Raw genomic sequence first — 14,917 nt, forward strand, 5'->3', positions numbered from 1 at the left:
CCAACTCCATGCTCAATGACCATCATGTTGGTAGCCTGAAATCAGATATAGTGGGGCTATTTACACCACAGAAATCAGCAAACCCTATCACAGGGCTCTTTCCCTTGGAGAGTCGCTTGTTAAACATTTACAGGCACACCAGTGTGGACCTTTCATTCTTTCTGTAACATCTCTGGGCCTGATCAGCTGACCTGAACACTCACCTGTAGCCCTTTTAAAGGAAGACCTCAGAAGTTTTCTTTTGTACACAGACCGGCCTTGCATTTCTGTGAGAATGCAGCTAAATTCATGCCAAAGTCTACAGAACAACGCTCAGCTCAGGAATGGAAACATGACACCAGGAAACAAAAAAGAAGTCTAACGAATATACATTAACCTCAGGATTAACCCCAACACTAATGAGATCTGCTCAGCCCAGCCAAAGCCTTTTCTTCCTGCCGGGCTCTCGCGGGGTGATGCAGGCTCCAGGGCTCAGGCTTTCACCTGAGCTCTCTGATGGAAATCTTCCAGGCCCTAAATGACTATGCCCTTTACACCACTCCTGCTTCTGGCTTGGAAATAATGTTGTCCGGTAGCAAAGAAGGCATGGAAGAAGGTGAATCCTTTACAGGCAAAAAAGGAAGCTCTGCCTCTCCTTCTTTTTTGTGAAGCCTCTAAACCCCACAAGTTTGCTAAGATGTAAATATTTTGAGGGCACAAATCTTGTTCCACTTTGTGTACCTCAGAGGCCTGGGCAAGTGACCTGCCCCTCGGTGTTGTTAAATTCAGATGTCTGTACCGAGGACCACATTTGGAGTTTGTAATGTCGATGGAGTGCTGGGCCACCCTTACCTCTATGTCCCCTTGAAGAAAGACTCATTAAGCAAGTAAACAGATGGGTAAGCATGTGCATGGTGGGGTGGAGGGAAGGATATTTTTCCTTATGAGGAAATGTGTTCTCATGGATTTTAGAGGGCAAATCCTCATCTGCTATAGGAGAATCCTATCTATTGGTGGTGGCTATCGTGGGTCGTTTTTTAGTAGTATTTTGTTTCCACCTATATTTGAAAGGACACTCGCAGCCCAGAAGGAAATACACCCCATCCTTCTAACTGTTAAAACTTAAATCATCTTTTCTCTTCACAGGATTCATAAATTCTACCAATTGTGCTCTCTTCACAATTCCAGATGACCTACAGAAGGTAACACACTTCTCACTACCCCACGTCTTTCCCTATACCCACCCCTCAACTTGCTGCCTCGAACACGGGCACACAGGCCACATTATCTCTCTAATGCCTTGAATGATAATCTTCACGGCGACACCAACAGAGACTGACAAACGTAGGGAAGGGGCATAAGTGCCACAATTCTCCCCCATATTCTCCTTCCTCAGGTCTCTGGCCCACACTAAAACATGAACTGCGAGCCCACCATTCCAATAACCCTTCTCTGTCACCTCCTTATTGTCCCCTCTTGCCTTCAGGGCAACATCTCCTATGTCATCAGATTATTACTAGTGTGCTTCTAGTGATGGCAGATGTCATGGCCTTAATGAGGCACGTCACAGCTTACAAATCACTTTCTGTCCATTATTTTGGTGAACCTCAGAGCCTCCTTGTGACCCCCAGGTTGGTGTGACTGCCAACATTTTAATGGGTCACTGAGGCAGCGTGGACGGAGTGCCCAGTGGACGCTTGGCTAGAGCCCCCGCAGCTCTTTCCTCCCACCCGTTTCGCCTAACCAAAGAAATGCAGTGATTACCAAGGAAATACATGACCCTTAGAAAGACTCTGATTCAAGAAAAATTTTTTTTCAAGAAAAGGATCTCAAATTGTGTTTTAACTCCATTTATGAGGAAATCCACATACTCTTTCTATTTTCCACCTCACTGGCAACAGCCTCTTAGCTGATGACCAGATCCCTCCTTTTATTCTGACCTAGTAAAGTCAGGGTGCCTTACACTGGACAGCCACATGACCTCTTGCTGTACTCCCCAAATCTAGGTTTGAGCCAGATTTTTATCAACCTGAAAAATTGCCATTATTCCCCTATGAGCTTTTATTTCTTCCTTTATCTTCCCACACTTTCTCTTCATGCCTTCCTCCCAAATTATCTAATGCGCAAGTACTCCAAACCACCCAATTTAAGACTCTCTTAATTTCTCTTCCTGCTTTCTAGTCCAAATTAACTCAGGAACATTTAGGATCTTCAGATACAGAATAACTACTCTCTATTCAACATAGCCGTAACACAAAATTTATTTTAAAATATTTATCAGTTTAAACTTTTCACAAACTCTTATTGGGCTTTATAATTAGATGGCTTTTCTCTCTGTGTAAGTCAAGTAGCTCCAATATCTTTAGCGTGATGATATCAGATTATAGAATGGAGATGGCCAGCGGGCTGGCTGCTCGGTGCCAAGCTTAAGAGGTCATCTTATTAATCAATTAGAGAGAAGATTAATTTAGTCCTTCACCACACACTTACTAATCACTTAAGCTGAACTCCTATAGTACTCAAGATCCAGTAGTATGTACTTGTTATGAGTACACTACCCAAGCATTCCAATTAGACTGTGAGCCTCTTCAGAAGAATCTGGTCTCAGCTTGCCACTACCTACCTGTCTTTCGACATTGAGCAACTCACTTCACTTCTCCAAGCCTCCTTTTCCTCATTGTGGGAGGTGAGTAAATAGAGCATTCTAAATCCACTGATTCACCTTCTTCCCATTCAATTCAGTAAACGGGTTAAGCACAGAACATAGGAGCTACTGGGAGAACTCAAAGGAGGGATTAAGTGCTATTTAAGAGAACTCAGGTAACTGTTGAAGCTGGAAGATGGGTATATAGAAGTTCATCATACAGCTCTACCTACTTTTGTACATATTTGAAAATACCCCTACTAAAAAGAATAAAAATAATAGAAGGAATGCAGGTTACACATAGCAGGTAGCAGCTGAGCAGAATTGAAGCATGGGTAGGATTTCAATGAGCCGACACTGGGTCAGGGGCCATTCCAGGCAAGGCACATCATGAGCCAAGGCATAGAGAGTGGAAAATACAAGGTGTTCACAAAGAACTGGGAGTAGTCATGTGTGGCCAAAACACAGGGTGCAAGAAGGGAGTGGTAGGAAATGAGCTGAAAAGGTATCTTGGGGTCAGAGCTGAAGGGCCTAGAGAAGCAGAGAGGAAGCCTGTGCTTGATTCAGGTCCAAGGGAAAGTGACCTCATTGGTTAAGCCCAAGTTGGCCCCACCCCTTCTCAGTCAGTCTGGGGGCAGGCCTGGGAGAACGGCATGTGGCAGAAACTGGCAGAGGAGCATGCTGGCAGCACCACCAGGCTTGTTTCTTCACCAGGAAACAAGGTTTCCTGTAACTCAGACCCATGAATCAGCATTTCCTCTGTCAATAATACACAGCAAGAAATGCAACAGCACAGGGCTTAGGGGAATGGAAGAAAGGAAGGAATATTCCATGACATGGCTGGGCTCTGCTCTCCTTTCCCCTCATGAAACACTCCAGATAAGCTCCCAAATAACACTCAGGTTTCATAAGATAAGTTTCTCAGAGAACTTCACGGTATCGCATAAAGATTGAGCCCTACAGAATGCTCAGCTCTCTCATTGTATTACGTGTTTCTGTCACCATTGGGATAAGTAAGGTCACACTCTGAATTCTTTCATTACATGATAACTAAATATTAATATAACAGTGTTTTATCCTTGCAGAGGTTTGAATGCATGTGTGGTTTGCTTTTAGTTTTTACACGTCTGTCCAATATTTTGTTTGACTCTCATGATAATCCTGTGAGGTACACAGGGAATATTATAGCTATTTCACAAGTGCAGATACCAAGGCACGGGGATGAAATGCTTCTTTCATGCCAGAGCTGTTTTGAAGAAGCCAGAATTGATACTAACTCTTCAAACTCCAATCCAAGACACTTTTCAAAGTCATAGCCTTTAAATAAATACATAATATTTTAAATACATTTGATAAGTATTAAATTATTAATAGTATGTTTAATTTAAAACATTTAAAAATATATATTATCTACACAAATATCCTAGCACCAGAAAGAATTTCATTCGCTCCCTCATTCTATTCATTCATTAAATAATTATCGACTGCCTACTCTATGCCAGGCTCTGTTGCAGACACATTTCATGAGGAACAAAACAGACAAAAAGCCCTGCCTTCATAAAGCTTACATTCTCATTGAGGAGCTCAGTGAATGAGATGAAAGTAAAATACAGACTGTGTTAGAGAGTTATACTTGCGTTGAAGAATAAAGCAAGGAAAGAAGAGGGTAATAAGTGTTGGGACAGCAGGGAAAGGGGGAGATGCAGACAAGTTTACATAGGATGCTCAGTGACAATCTCCCTGAAAATATGACATTTAAGCCAAGATGTGAAGCGCAAGCTGTGCAGATATATGGGGTGGAGGGCGTCAGCAAAAAAACAACAACTGCCAAGGCCCTGAGGTGGTACTTTCCTGGCATGTGCAAGAAACAGTACGGAGTCAGATGTAGCTGGACTCCAGGAGAAAGGAAAGGGGGAAGAAGTGGGAGTGGAGGTGGGAATAGATCATGTAGGCCGTTATGAAGACTTGGACCTGACTTAGAGAATTTGCTCTCACTTAACTCAAAACTAAAACCAAACCAAACAAACCAGAAAGACAAAACTGAAATAAGACAAAGGAGTAAAATGCAAAATAAACAAAACAAAAGCATGTAAAGGGAGTTAAGGTTAGTAAGAACTCTCTCTCTCTCTCTCTCTCTCTCTCTGTCTCTCTCTCTCAGATCTGGAATCCAGAGCCAGGATACAAACCCCCAGACCAGCCACCATGGCCGCTTCCTGAGGGAGGCTTTCAGCGGCAAGTCAGATGGAAGAGTCACTTACTACCACAAGCCTGGGCCCGGGCCCCAAATCCCAGTTCGATTCCTATTGAGCTAGGCGGCTAGGATTCATCAGGCCTCTTTTTGCTTAGGAGGCTATGGGCCAAAAGCAGAACAAAACCCTCCTGAGCCTTCTTCCCCCAGGCCTTCCAAGTTGAAGCCCTTCCCACCCAGCAGGGACAGACATCCAAGCTATCAGCTCAGCCCTGCAAAAACTCCCTCCCTATCTCAGGAGTCTATAATACGCTTGTTTTCACCTGGACTCATCCCTGAGGGTGGAGTGTGCGTGTGGATGTGGACATGGTGTGGAGGAGAGTGCACAGAATAATCTCACACTCATTCTAGAAATCAGTATTCCCTCATGTTTTGTTCTTTCTCTTTATTAATCCTATGGGCTTAACAGGCAAGCTCATGATCAATTTATGCCCATGTTGCCTCCACCAGCATCTCCCCCTTGCCCTGAAGCATTTTAAAAAATTTCTTTTTGTGATTTCTTCAAACATTGACACTGGGACCAATGGGAGGGTAGTTCAGTCCCTCAAAGCCTTTTATGACTGTCTCTTTGAATTGCTTCCAGAAGTCACTGAAATAGATCAGAGCAGGACATATTCTAAGTCAGCAATGGACACTAGGTGGAGAAGTCCCTCACCATTCTTCTTACCAAGTAAGTGAACAAACAAGAGGGACGCTGTCACTCAGAGATATGTGAACAACCCCAGTCACCCCAGACATATCATGACCAGGGTGAGGGCACGAGAATAGTTAAAATAACTCTTTAAATGGCTTCTGTCATTCATGCCTTTCTCTATCACCTTCCCCATACCCACCCCTACCACCATTATTACCATCCTAATTTCAGTCTCCTCTGAACTACTTTTTTCAACTTTTTACTCTGAGGTACTTGTAGATTTATATGTAGTTGTAAGAAATAATACAGAGAAAGCCTGTGTACCCTTCATCCTCTGTTAACATCTTGTAAAACGATAGTACAATATCATAATCAATATATTGATATTAGTACAGTCAAGATAAAGAATATTTCCATCACCCTAAGGATCTCTCATGTGCCCTTTTATAGCCATTCCCTCCTGCTCCCACCCCCTCCTGAATCCTTGGCAACGACCATTCTGTTCTCCGTTTATAAAATCTTGACAATTCAAGAATGTAATATAAATTGAATCACACCATATGTGACCTTTTAGAATTGGCTTTTCCCTATCAGGATAATTCCTATGAGGAGATTCAGCCAGGTTGTATGTTTATCAAGTTAGTTTCTGTTTATTACTGAGTAGTATTCTATGTATGAATATACCACAGTTTATTCACCCATTGAAAGACATTTGAGTTGTTTCCAGTCTTTCAAACAAATATTATTATGAAAATAAGTTTGCTATAAACACTTTGTACAAGATTTTGTGTGAGCATAAATCTTCGTTTCTCTGGGATAAATGCTCAGAAGTGCAATTACTGGGATGTAAAGCATTGCATGTGTTTTTCTTTCTTTCTTTTTTATTTTTTTAAACATCCTGCCAAACTATTTTCCAGAGACACTGTATCATTTTACATTCCTACCAGTAATGTCTCATGAGTGAAGCAGTTTCTCTGCATACTTGCTAGCACTTGGGGTTGTCACGATTTTTTGTTATTTTAGCCACTTTGATAGATGTATAGTGATATCTCATGTGTTTTTAATTTACATTTCCTTGATCACTAATGATGTTGACTATCTTTCCATGTATTTACTTTCTATCTTTACATACTCTTTGGTAAGATGGCTCATCATGTCTTTTGTTGATTTCAAATTGAATTGTTTTGTAATGTTGAGTTTTGAGAGTCCTGTATATATTCTAAATACTGGTTCTTTGTCAGATATGTCATTTGCTAGTATTTTCTCTTAACAGGGCCTTTTGATGGGCGATTTTCTTTCAATTGTGATGAAGTCTTATTTATGTTTTCTTTTATGGGTTGTGCTTTTGGTGTCAAGTCTAAGAACTCTTTGTTTAGATCCTGAAGATTTTTCTCATTTTTTTCCCTAAAAATTTTATAATTTCATCTTTTACATTTAAGTCCATTATCTGTTTTGAGTTAATTTTGTTATAAAGTGTGAAACTTAGGTTGAGGTTTCTTCCTTTATTTGTTTGTTTTTGCCTATGGATGTTCAATTACTCCAGCACCATTTGTTGAAAAGGCTATATTTTCTCTGTTGAATTGCTTTTGCACCTTTGTCAAAAACAGATGGGCATATTTGTGTGAGTCTATTTCTGGGCTCTCTATTCTGTTCTATTGATATGTGTGTCTATCTCTGCAAATACCACACCGTCTTGCTTACTCCAGCCATATAATATATCTTCAAATCAGGGGGACAGAGTCCTCCTACTTTATTCTTCTTTTTCAAAATTATTTTAGCTATTCAAGTTCCTTTGCCTGTCCATATAAATTTTAGAATAATCTTATTGACACCCACCAAAAATCTTGCTGTGATTTTGAAAGAAATTGTGATAAATCTGTACATCAATTTGGCAAAAAATTGATAGCTTTACTAGTGTGGCAGACAGAATAATGGACCCTCAAAGATTTCTACATTCTAAGGCCTGGAAACTGTGAAAGGGTTACTTTATAGGCAAAAGGGACTTTGCTGATGCGATTAAGTTAAGGACCCAGAGATGGAAAAGTTCTTGTGAATTACCCAGGTGGGTTCAATATAACCACAAGGTCCTTATACAAAGAAGGTAGGAGAGTCAGAGTCAGAGGAAGGGACAAGTGACAATGCAAGCAGAGGTCAGAAAAGAATTGAAAGGTGCTGTACCGCTGGCTTTGAAATAGAGGAAGGGGCCATAAATCAAGGAATTGGTGGCTTCTAAAAGATGAAAAGGCTAGGAAGTGGATTCTCCCCTCAGAGTTTCCAGAAAGAACCAACCCTGACAACACTTTGATTTTAGTGCCTTAAGATCCCATATCAGACTTCAAAAATCCAGAACTACAAAAAAAAAAAAAAAAAAAAAAAAATTAATTTGCATCATTATAAGCCACTAAGTTTGTGGTAATTTTTTATAGCAGAAATGGGAAACTAATACAATTATGTTGAGTCTTCCATTCAATGAACAGAAATTGTATATCTCTCCATGTATTTAGATCTCCTTTGATTTCTTTCTTTATCATTTTATACTTTTCAAGTCCCATACATTTTGTTACATGCACATTTAAGCTTTTTATTTTTTCAACAATAAGTGGTATTGTATTTCTAATTTCATTGTCTATCTGTTCATTGATAGCATATAAAAATGCAATTGATTTTTCTTTTTATTTTGTATCCTGCAAACTTGCTGAACTCACTTATTAGTTGTAAGAGGTGTTTTTAAAATCCTTGTAATCTTCTATATAGATAATTGTGTCATTTATAAATAGGAACAATTTTCTTTCTTTCTTTCTTTCTTGCTTGCTTGCTTGCTTGCTTGCTTGCTTGCTTGCTTTCTTGCTTTCTTGCTTTCATCTTTATTCTTTCTATTTTCTTTTCTTGACTTATTGTATTGGCTAGAACTTCCAACACTATGAATAAAAGAGGTGAGAATGGAGCCTCCTTCCTGCTATGAGGGGAAAGGATTCAGTCTTTCACCATTAAGTATAACAGTAGCTGGTTTTGTAGATACTCCTTATGAAGTTGAGGACCTTTTCCTCTAATCCTAGATTTCTGAGAATTTTTATCATGAATAAATGTTGAATTTTGTCAAATGCTTTTTTTGCATCTATTGATATGATCATGTGGTTTTTCTTCTTTTGACACTGAATGTGGTGGATTAACATTAGTTGATTTTTAAATATTGAACCAGCCTTTCATCTCTGGAGTAAAGCCTACTTGGTCACGGTATGTAATTCTTTTTATAATTGCTGAATTCTATTTTATATTTTGTTCTATTCTGTTCCATTTAATTTGTAATTGTTTCTATATTCATGAGAGATGTTAGTCTACAGTTTTCTTTATTTGTACTGTGTTTGTCTAGGTTTAGTATCAGGGCAATACTACCTTCATAAAATGAATTGGAGATTGTTCCCTCCTCTTCTATTTTCTAGGAGACATGTAAAATTGGTGCTAACTGTTCATTAAATGTTTGGAAGAATTCTTAAGTGAAACCATCTGAGACTGGAGATTTCCTCTTTGAAAAATTTTAAAATTATAAATGCAATTTCCTTAATAATTGTAGGATCATTCAAATTACCTATATCATGTTGGGTAAGTCATGGTCATTTTTGAAGGAATTGGTTCATTTCATCCAGGTTGTCAAATTTTTATGTGCGGAGTTGCTGCATCTGCCTGGTATGTAAAATCTTCTCTATCTGCCTCTAACCCCTCTCTTCAATCTCTCACGCCTCTCTTCCACAGACTCAGTGAGTCTCAGTGAACTGGTAGCTCAGTGAATTGGATTCCTCCTTGGGATTCCTTACATACTCTGTGCTTTTTCACTGCCTCATCTTGCTATTTTCATTCTCTACACCTGAATACCCCCAAATTAATATACATATATATATATTTTTTCTTTTTCATTCAAGGGACACTCAGAAACTGCAACCTGTCTTTCCCATTTCCCTCTGAACTCGCTTGATCTGCATTATTGCTGACAGTTCTGTGGTGTGCACTGTATACTCTCTTGGACAGAAGTTATTTGTGAACGTGAATTTATGTCCCCAACTGGATTATCAGTTCTTTGAAGGATAAAACCCTTCTTTGCTTCCTTCATATGCCCTGGCACAGGGCATGGCATGAGATACATGCGCAAAGGACACCTGGAGAATTAATTCACATGGGTCCTCACATGATAGTTCACTCAAGAATTCTCTTTGACCTCCTGTCTTCAGGTATTTAGGAAGCTATTTTCTAGGACCTGCTCTTGAAACAGGTGTCTTAACCTCTGAATAGAACTGGTTTCTTGAGTAGTTAGAGGGAAAGAGTCACTCTCAGCACCAAGCCAGATCTCAAGGGAAAAACATACTGTGGCTTTCAGAGCCATAAAGACTGTTTCACAAAACCACAGGTTCACTATGGAGAGATGGGACACAGCCAGGGTTCTGTATTGATAAATGTACCAACTTACAGAAAGAATACCTTCTCTTACCATCTAAATCAGTAGTTCAAATTCTCTTTAACAGCACTGTACTAAATGGATTTATGTTAAGGAAGCAGGGTAGAAAAGTGATCTCCATCTATTCCCAGCTCAGCAGGCATCTGTATCCAACAACACCACTGAGATGGACTTTGAGACCCAGGCTGGGAATCAATATTCTCCAGGGAATCCTCCCTCCATCCCCAAATTGGAGAAGGTGAAGTGGCTAGGAAGGGAGGCAGAGATGGAGATGAAACAAAGTGAGTAGAGGGAGAAACCATTTCCACTCCTTTGACTGTCAAGAACCAACTCTTGGTGATTCCACTGTTCCTTTCCTTGTCTGAGCCTCTTTGTCTTTCACTATGTGTTCTGCTGTATCTGTTTATATGGTCTCCCAGCCTGGGTGTCTCCCTGCATCAATCCATTCTAAACCCAAACACCAAAATCATCTCCTTAAAATGTACCTCTGATCGTACCATCTATATTTGCAAAGAAGCCTTCATACATGCCCTATGGCACAGGAATAATGTTGGCATGCCTTCACCAGGCATGTTATAACTTCACCTCCCACCATCCCACTTACACCCCAAGTTGGCAAAAACAGAATAGAAAGACTCTAGAACCTAGAATCAGATCTGAGTTCAAATTTAGCTCGGTCTCATCACAGTTTCATGATCTTGGGGAATTTGTCTAACCTTGCTGAGCCTCAATTTCTTACCGAAAAAATAGTTGAAAGAATAACAATAACTCAAAGTATTGTTGTGAAAAATAAATGAGGTTGTGAGTGTAAAGTATACAACACATAGTAAGTACTCGATAAATGATAGTTTTACTGTGCTGAAGCCCACTAAGCAACTTCCCTACTCCTATAACACCCCCTGAGCTTTTCTCAGGCCTAACGGCCCTGGCAAGGTTATAAAATGCCCTTGCACAAGGCATAGGGAAAAGCGACGAGCCAAGGATGTAGGGTGGGGGTGATGGAGCATCCATGTAAGAGAAGCTGCCTGTTGTTAGAAAGAAGCACTAACTGGAGCTCTGAGAGGGGCTGTGTGAAGCATGGGTGACAGAGCAGGTCAAGAAATTCAGAATGGCCGGCCAGGGTCCAGCATCTGACCTTCTTCCCTGAGCATTGGAACAGGCCCAGGCCTGTGTTTCCACAGCCGATGAAGACTCCTTTTCCATCTCTCCTGCAGATGAATCATCTCTGTGTGTTTAATAGAGACTTATTTGAATGTTATTCTCAGCACGAAGGAGAAGTTGGTGGTGGGCTACAGCCTGAGGTTTAATTCTGAAGTCTATTCACTATGGCTTGTAGAGCTATCATACCCGGTATGTATGTGTTTTATTATAAGGGGCTCAAGGAAACAGTGTCAAGAGACCCACTTCATAAGTGTGCTTATTATTATCTCCGCTGTTGAAGCCACACAAAATAAATGTCTGGCATTTCCAGAAATTGCTATCGATTCAGCAGCAGATTTTACAAGGCCAATCAATAACAGTTTCCTCCATACTCCTCTCCCCCAGTGTATATTTGTGATCACGATTTTTGTTCCTCCTGTGCTTTCTAGTGCTTGTAATTGGTCCAGAATAAATGGATGATTTCATCTTTTTCCAGGAAAAAAAAAAGGAGATAATAAACTCTGCTATTAAAAATGTCTCCCTCCCCTACCCACAACAAAGCTGTGTGCATATATGTATATGTGTGTGAGAGAGACAGAGAGAGAGCCTGCCAGGGTAAGACCCTCAGCACATAAGCTACAATTTGAGGCCCCTTTTCCCTGCACCTAAGCCATGCTGTAGCAGGAGATTAGGGACCCAGGAAGGCACATAGACTCTTCTAGTCGTGAGTTCTATCACAATGCCTTTATAGCTTATAGTGTCACCAACTGTATAACAGAGGCTCAGAGCAGGCTAGAATTTCAAAGTTCACCATCCCAACCCCCTTTTCTTACAGATTAAAGTATAAAGGCTCAGAAAGAAAAGTGGTTCTAAACTAGTCTCTTTCCTCAGAACATGATCTTATTTGGAAATAGGGTCTTTATAGAGCTCATCAAGTTAAAGTGAGATAATTAGGGTGGACCCTAACCCAATATGACTGGTGTCCTTATAGGACAGGAGCAATTTGGGCACTGAGAAAGACTCACAAACAAGCAGAATGTTATGTGAAGATGAAGGCAGAGATCAGGGAGATGCTTCTTCAAAACAAGGGATGCGAAAAACTGCCAATAAATCACCAGAGGTTAGGAGAGAGACATGGTACAGATTCTCCCTGCTAACCCTCAGAAGAAGCATTGATCTTGGACTTCCAAAACTGTGAAACAATAAATGTCTTCTGTTGAAGCTACCCTGTTTGTGATACTTTGTTACAACAGCCCTAACAAACTAATACATTCCTCTTCCTCAATAGCAAATGTTCAGTAGGCCCAGCAGCTCTAAAGAATCTAGAGATGAAAATCAGAAAAACATCATAACTATACTAGAGACTCAGGAACCATCTTTGATAATACTACTCCAAATAAATACAGTGTCGCGAGCAAGGGTATGCATGCACATGGAGAATACATACCTCAGCTTCCCAGACGAGACAAACATTTTACAACTGTGAAAAAGTAAAATAACTCCTAAAACAACATAAAAGAAGTTGTCTATGGGATAAAGCACGTCAAGCTACAGTTTGTTCTCTGATGGGATAAAGTTCACATTTTTTCAACTAGAATATAAAAGAAAAGAAAAATCTATGAACACCTTGGCAAAAAAATAATGCTATAGGTTCCCAAGACCTATTTCATTTATTTCTTCCTAAGGACACAGGAAAGCTGTAATTCCCAGTCTCCTCTGCAACTAAAATGGACCATGTGACTAGTTCTGACCAATGGGCAATAAGTAGCAGTGACATAAGTAAAAGCATAGGAGAGTATATGTGCGTCTTTCATGCTTTCTCTCCCCTTGCCATAGAGACCCTAGGGGTCATATATTGAGATAAAGGAGGTACAAAATTAAAGTAGATGGATCTTTAAATCCCTGATTGAAAGGAAACTGCCTTGGAGAACCATCTGGCCCTCCATGAAGCTTGTGTGAGAAAGAAAGATATATTTTTGAGATTTGGGAAGGATAATCTAACCTGACACTTTGGCCTAACTTAACCCTTGCAATCTGTATTTGACTAGTATACTACTCAAAATAATAACAAGCCATTTGAAAAATATTAACTTGGAATTTTTCATATTTCTTGTTGCTTAGGAAACAGACATTGACAGAGAATCCCACCAAACTACGTCCATGTGATCCCCCCAAAAACCCAGACACTGGGCCCCACAATAAAGGAAACACCTCTTCAACATTCTTGAATGTTCCTTCAGTGGGAGGTTGGACCCTTACAGAAAAACGGGCAATTTCTGCCTCAAAAAGCAGCCTTTCTTGGCACAACTCTGAGTGTTAGAAATTTATTCCTTACAATCAGACTCTCTGTTACTTCACTCATGGAACTTAATTCTACCCTCTAGAATTCTGGAATAGCAAAGAATAAGTCCCCCAAACTGCTCTCCCCCAGGCTGATGATTTAATCAAAGGAGATTTCTTTCCAGAAGGCTTGTTCATCAAGCTATCACTAATAAGTCAAATTCCAATGGAACGTAGGCCAAAGCACTGTCCCAATTATTTTGTTAGGATTTTATCATATCAAAAAAATGTTTAAAATAAATGGAATTCCACCTGGGGCCTAGCATTCTTTCAGTTACAGAAAGATTTGCATCACAGCCATATTTGTTTTATTAGGATTTAACCTGTCCATCGTTCTGTTGACTGCCTGAGTAGGAATGTGGGAAACAGCTTTATATCACCATAAGCTCAGAAAAATATGTCAGTGAAATGCAAGCAAATAGACTATGATTACATCGACAGCTCTTTTCATAAGCTAATGGGCTGTCTAACCTATTCACGACTGCTGTCCCACATAGGGTCTCGTAAGCACATTGCCAAGGCGTTTGTTGAATTTGGCAAATTGATACACTGGGCTTGTTTGACTTCCCATTTCTATGAATGATCATTAGGTATTTAACAATATGTGAATGTGCTTAGCATGCCTAATGGGGCATTAGTTAGGTAAATAAGTGATTCAGTTGAGATCTGTAGTGTTAACACAGACACTACAGTTCTCCTTTTTCTTAATAATTGAGTCCCTTCACGTTTTAAGTGGAAATTTTTAAATGTGTATATACATGTGAGGAATCTCAGTCCTGTAATGTATGTCTGATCATCAGGACTCCTATAGAAGAGATAACATACAATTTTGCTTAAAGGACTAAAGGAATCAAATCAAGATGAGGGAAAAAAAACAAAACAAAACAAAAACAAACAAACAAAAAAACATGAAAAATGGAAACTTACTAGTAAACAAAATATTTTTTTTATATTTCAAAGTAGAATATCTAGTATTGGCATGGCTGGGGGAACACTTTTATATACTTCTTTGTGGGAGTATAAATTGAGACAATCTATCTGAAAGCCAATTTGGAAAAATATCAAAAGTTTTTAAAGTGTGCGTACCCTTTAACTCATACCCAATGATTTCACTTCTAGGAATTTATTCTAAGGAAATAATACTGGGTGTGTGCAAAGATTTATTTACAAAAATTCTTATTGCGACATTATTTACAATAGCAGTAACTGGAAAAAACCAAATAGACAACAAAAGGAAGTTGGCTTTTTAAAAAACCTGATACATCCATTTATGCAATGTTATATTACACAGGCCTTAAAAATTATGCTAAAGAAGAATTACGAATATGAAAAAATATTCACAATATACTGCTATGATATTTTTAAAAAGCAAGTTTCAAATCAGTATTTTCACTATACCAATTTTGCAAACACTTATATAAACAAACACAGATTAAAGACATAAAATATTTCTGAGGGCTGGGATTGTGAGTTGTTTTTATTTCC

The 14,917-nt window shown here is 39.5% G+C and overlaps 1 long non-coding RNA gene across 1 annotated transcript; it reads left to right on the forward strand.

Annotated features, from left to right (window-relative positions):
* The first annotated feature begins 277 nt into the window (after nt 1-277).
* LOC141572412 (uncharacterized) lies at nt 278-6,522 on the forward strand. The gene is made up of 3 exons (XR_012497785.2): nt 278-878; nt 1,126-1,181; nt 4,782-6,522. It is a non-coding gene; the product is annotated as an uncharacterized LOC141572412 (long non-coding RNA).
* The last annotated feature ends 8,395 nt before the right edge of the window (nt 6,523-14,917 follow it).

Source organism: Rhinolophus sinicus, chromosome 17, assembly GCF_057876585.1.
Source record: "Rhinolophus sinicus isolate RSI-liver-muscle chromosome 17, RSI-T2T, whole genome shotgun sequence".
NCBI lineage: Eukaryota > Metazoa > Chordata > Mammalia > Chiroptera > Rhinolophidae > Rhinolophus > Rhinolophus sinicus.